Raw genomic sequence first — 6,474 nt, 5'->3', positions numbered from 1 at the left:
TTCAGAGGTCAGGAAGGTAATTTAACTTACAGAATTCATAATCAACCTTGACTCACAGCCTCTCTCTCTCTCTCTCTCTCTCTCTGGGGGTATCTGCCTCAACACTTTCTTGTTCTGCACTCTATCTCAGTCTATTATGTCGATGGACTGTATGGCCACAAACACACACAAACAATAGCACACACACCTGTACACATGCACACACGCACATACAGGCACATGTACACGCTCTCACGCACACACACACACACACACACACACACACTCACATACAAACACAAACTCTCTCTCACACCCATCTATATCTCTGTCTCTCTCTCCATCTCTCTCACTTTGTCTCTCTGTCTCTCTTTCTCTGTCTCACACTCTGAAACCCCGACAGACAAAACTTGCTCCCTTTTCCCTCTCAGACTTGGTGATGCTCGAACGTTTTAGAGAGGCTGTTTAAACAAAGACCATTTCTATTATTTGTTTATGTGTTTATTGCATCTAATGATTGACTTTCTTTTAGCTGAAATTTAGATGAAGGACATTTTGTACTCAATATTCAAGGGCTTTATTGACATGGAAAACATACAAACACATCTCTGTATTTCTCTCTCTTTCTCTATATATTTCTCAATCACGCTCTCTTCAATTCAATTCAAAAGAGCTTCCCTGGCTTGGAGCTTTTCTTGTATTATCAACAAAACATCCAGGGGTGGATAGTGTCTGAATACAAGTGAATAATTAACAAATGCAAGAGGAGCAGGAGATATAGAGTAAACAACGATGAGTGCTCGGCCTTATATGTGTTTTCTTTAATGTGCCGAATTAACACCAGTGGATTGTGCATGCACTTCATGTGAGTCATTTAACGCACCAACGTTTTAATTGCAAAACTTACAACCGAACGCACAAATCGTTCTCCAAATGGCGTCTTTGAATCCACAGTCTAGGGTCAGTCAACAGTCTGACCCCTCTCTGAAACTAGCAAATTGCTAATTGAAACTAGCGAGAAGATGCAAAGGAAAAAAACGGGTGTATAGTCTGTGAGGGGCCCAGAGGTGGTGTTGTCGGGCCTTGAAAAGACCCAGACAACACCACCTCTGAAAAGGCCCTGACAATATTTTTGGGGCCCTTTCAAAGCGGAGGAGTGACAGGTGAGGAGTGGCAGGTGGAGGAGTGACAGGTGGAGTGACAGGTGGAGGAGTGACAGGTGGAGTGACAGGTGAGGAGTGACAGGTGAGGAGTGGCAGGTGGAGGAGTGACAGGTGAGGAGTGACAGGTGGAGGAGTGACAGGTGAGGAGTGGCAGGTGGAGGAGTGACAGGTGAGGAGTGACAGGTGGAGGAGTGACAGGTGAGGAGTGGCAGGTGGAGGAGTGACAGGTGAGGAGTGGCAGGTGGAGGAGTGACAGGTGGAGTGGCAGGTGGAGGAGTGACAGGTGAGGAGTGACAGGTGGAGGAGTGACAGGTGAGGAGTGACAGTCGGAGGGAGTGAGGTGAGGTCTTAAATGGATTGGGGATGATGAATATTTGAAATTGTGTGCCTTTTATCAATCTTTTTTGGCACATACAGAAGAGCTCAAAATTGACATAACTGATCCCCTACCAAGCCCAGCATTACTTTTGAAATACAACATCCAGTTTTTATTGTTTCAGAAACCTGATGCTGCCACGGAGGAGCGAGGAGGAGAGCCAGGTAGAGCCTCAGGGTGTGAGGGGAGGTTTAACATTGATTCATGAGTGTAACGGACTAAACCCAGAGAGGGAAACAGGCCTTGAGTCCCCTTCAGAATCAGCTTTGTGTCTTCAGTGGCAGGGACACATCTCTCTGACTTCCAGCCGACTCAATAACACACATCCATTTGTTACTGATGGAGTCATTGGTGCCCGCTGCACTCATCGGCTGCATCAGCACACGCCAACACCGTTTCGTGCCCTAGTTTTGAAATGGGCCACCTTGATATTCTCAGCTTTACCTTAGACATGCATCACTGCAGCCAACATTTTAATGTCATACAGGAACATCAAATTGAACATCATAATTTGCTTGAAATTATGTGCCCTTTCTGTATCACTTCATGGTGGACATATTTATATTTGTCCACCATGAAGTGATACAGAAAGGGCAGAAATTGGTGCGTTCAAATCCACCAGGATGCAGGAAATTAAGTGGCTGATGCTCAGAATTGCCTGGGGGGAGACCACGGGACCCCGCGCATAATGTGTCCCCCCCCAACTTCAGACATACTCTACCCTTTATTCTGTGTGGTTCTCTGTTGCTCTGTATATTTATAAAGATCATTATTTTGACCAGAAGCTGAGTTTCTGAGCTTCAGTTTCAGACAGAACAATACATCGAGAGAGAGAGAGAGAGAGAGAGAGAGAGAGAGAGAGAGAGAGAGAGAGAGAGAGAGAGAGAGAGAGAGAGAGAGAGAGAGAGAGAGAGAGAGAGAGAGAGAGAGAGAGAGAGAGGATGATTATGACCATGAAGATGAAGGTGAATAGGACGATGGGCAATAATAACAATAACATGTAACATGACGTGTGGGTGTGCACCCGAGACTTAAGGGAACAAAAAATAAGAATCTTCACCATCACCATTATCCTCATCCTCATCCTTCGTCTTCTTGCTGCTTTTCCTCAACTCTACAAATGTGTAAAACATGCATATGTAGCACGTTAAATAGCATGTTAAATATCACAGTAAATAGCACGGTAAATAGAATGGTGAATAGTACGTTAAATAGCATGGTAAATAGCGCGTTTTTTTAACCGTCAAGTGAGCCCCCCCTAAGCGGCCTGTCAGTATGAACCTGACGAACAAGATGTAGGGATCCAAGTTAAATAATGTTAAGCCTAGAGTGTATTACTGAATTAAACACCCGGTATAGCTTCCCCATGGTGTGGTGTAGTGAAGTGAACGCACACACAAACCATATTAAATATTATTGAATGGACTGGTGTGGTGTGACTATGATTATTGTCATTATCCTTGATTGGGTGGAAAAGGTTCATACTTACTGGCTGAGAGAAACAAGAGGGCTCATTTGTAATCAAAATGTGCTGTTGAACATTAAAAAGCTGTCCAAAACGCTGTCATTTACACTGTTGTAGGGTTGAGAGGAAAAGCAGCAAACAAGATGGTGATTTGAACCACTAAAATGGTGCCTTTTAAGGCATAATGTGTGGCGTTTTGAAAGCTTAAATTGTGTATTATACGTTGATTTGAATGAATCTACAATGAGGCATCGTTTTAACCTTTTGGCCCTCCATAGTGTGTGTGTGTGTTATATCTAAGGCCCGGGGTAGTGTCTCAGGTATAAGAGCTACAGCACGCTGTGATCTCCCAGACACTCTGCAGTCCAGGGTTTTGAATATCTTCTGATAGCAGGAGCTGATGCTTGTAGAAATCTATAGGAGAGATGCAAACGCACACCAGATCAAGAGAAATTGTAGAAATCGAACCAAACACACACATATATACACAGTCATGCACACACACACACACACACACACACACACACACACACACACACACACACAAAGACACACACATACAAAGTCTCACACACACACACACACACAAAGTCACACACACATAATTAATTTATTTGGAATGACCAATACTTAAAATGACACAGCATTCCAAATATTAATAAAGAGCCCATTTATGTCTCGCACAGCAACACAAACACTGTGCAAGTATTTACAGCCAAGCAAATGAGTAAATAAATACAACGCTATCAGGGGTAAAGATGGCACCGCCTTCTCCATACATGCAGACTGCCTATGCTTGCTGACACAGAGCAATATTTGGCTATTTGCTTAGATTTCTTCTTATCTAATCCAGTGATTTGCAATCCTCTAACACAGAGTCTATGAACGTGTCCAAGGCTACCATAAATAAGTACAACCAGTTTTGTGTTATAACCACCTACTGAAAGAGCATGAATTAATGGCTGGTATTTTAACATTTTGTCAGAGAAACACAGGTCAATATACATGTCAAAGCAACAACCCACTTCCAGAATCACAATCGTTTTTAAAAGATCATCAACAACAACAATGTCAGGGGTGTTTGGAGAGTCTCTAAGAACACTTTCTAGCAAGTTGTCATTCAAGTGTGTGAACCAGTTCAATTGTATTTTTTTGTTTGTGTGTATTACACTTTGTCCATGTATTCTGCGTAGTTCGTTTGCTGTAATATCGACAATGCGATCGTGTCGGGCAATGTAGAGTGCTTTATATGCTGGGCAACCGTTCATTATGTGCGCGGTCGATTCTATTGCGCATGTCATTGTGTAGTAGACAAAATGGTTCATGACGTTGTGGATACCACAGAGAGGTATCCACGGATCCAAGGTTATACTGAGTGGGGAGTGCTTGCAGCCTAGCTTTAATCACAAATTGTTGAATGCCTGCGTTAACAGATGGGTTATGTAGTGCTGAATGTGAAACTGTCCGGTCCGTATCCAATTTAGTTGTATACACGTTGTATAGTTATATATTTTGTTGTGTACACACAAAGTCACACACACACACACACACACACACACATACAGTCATGCACACACACGCGCGCACACGCAGGCACGCACGCACGCGCACACACACACACACACACACATGCACACACATACACACAAAAAACATACACAAATATTCAGTCACACAAACACACACTTGCACACACATACACAACCACACACACAGGAAGACGGATCCCTACAAACCGTGTTTTTGTCGACTCGTTCATTCAATCTAATTACAGGAACGGAAAGAGGGAAAGGATATGGAGATTGAGCGAGTGAGTGATAAAAATGGGGTAAAGAGAGTGGGTGAGCGAGAGAGAAAGAGGAAGTTGCTGAGGGAGAAAGAGAGAGAGAGAAAAAAACAGAGAGAGAGAGAGAGTGAGAGAAAGAGAGAGAGAGGTTCGGAGAGGTGGTTAGTGAGTGAGTGACGGAGAGAGAGACTGAATAAGACGTGTGCATATGTGTGTGTGTGTGTGCGTGTGTTGGAACCTGGAATCCATCCTCAGGGGAAGAAGTCACTTCCTGGCGAAAAGTTTAGGGCTTTGCTGCATTGCAGAGTCACTCCCCGCCACTCACACCTTGTCTCCATGGTTACCTGGGAGATGTTTACACAACACCAAGTGCTGAAGCGGAAGCTGAAGAGGAGAGGGAAGGAGTGTTGGAGACGAGGGAGCTTCAATCTTTCACTTACCCTTTCTGTCCGGGCTGGAAAAGGAAAAAGAGTTTCTGTTCAGTGTTGTCGTCCAATTTGAATCTGAATCCAAAACCAATTAAATCTCTAGGTACGTAGCCTACCTTGAACGAATGTGGCTTGTTTCATCAGTGAAGTCAATATTTTGGATCATTTAAATTCAGTTTTTAAATGTCAATTTGGCAGCCGATTTTGCAAAGTGACAAACCTAGGTAAGGCTGAGAAGAATAATCAGTATATAATCAGTATATAATCAATCAAAATTAGAGTAAATATACAATTCAGCCATAGGAAGCAGAACAAGAGGTTGGTATATCGAGAATATATTTTTAAGCAATATGATATCTTGTTTCTATGTGTGTCTGTGTGTGTTGGGAAAAGTGTCTGTAGTTGCATTCCAACCACATCCATTGCTCCATCAAGAAATCAGAATAAATATCAGCCCCTCTCTCCCCCCTCTCTTCTTAATAACTCCATCAGATACACATGCAATTATAGTGAGCTATTCCACTAGGGAAGATTTAACCAGGTTAGCTGCTTGACCTCTCTGAACCGCCATTAAACCATTGACCAGCTGATCCTGACGGCTGATTGGTTGATCAGATTATCACATCCAATCAATCCAATCCAACTTCATTTGTTAAGCCCTTTAAAAACAACCACTGTCGACCAAAGTGCTTTACAGAAAATAGTGAAAGCATCACAAATACAAGACAATAAAAACAGCTCAACAGGACAACATAATTAGTAAGGTGAAATACAATAAAATACAATAAAATAAGAAAATAAGAAAAGATAAAAGGTAAGATAAAAAGATAAGATAAGATAAAAGATAAAGATTTAAGATAAAAGATAAAAAGAAAGTGTCAATGTCTTTCTTTAAGTGTTAAAAGCCAAGGAAAAAAGATGGGTTTTGACAAGGCATTTAAACCCAGACATAGAAGAGGCCTCTCTGATGTGCTGGGGCAGATTGTTCCAGAGTTTTGGAGCCACAGCAGCAAAAGCACGATCCCCTCTGAGCTTTCGTGTAGTTCTGGGCACATTCAGGAGCAGCTGATCAGCTGACCTGAAAGAGTGCGTAGGGGTGTAGAAGCTCAGAGAGGTACAGCGGGGCAAGGGCGTTAAGAGATTTAAATAAAAAAGTAAAGAAGTAAATAAAATAATTTTAAACTGAATCTTAAAATTTATGGGCAGCCAGTGGAGTGATGCTAAGATGGGGGAAATGTGGTCAAATTTGCGAGTGCCGGTTAGAAGGCGTGCAGCAG

Source organism: Micromesistius poutassou, assembly GCF_964030765.1.
Source record: "Micromesistius poutassou genome assembly, chromosome: 11".
NCBI lineage: Eukaryota > Metazoa > Chordata > Actinopteri > Gadiformes > Gadidae > Micromesistius > Micromesistius poutassou.
Note: the sequence above shows the minus strand (reverse complement) of the source record.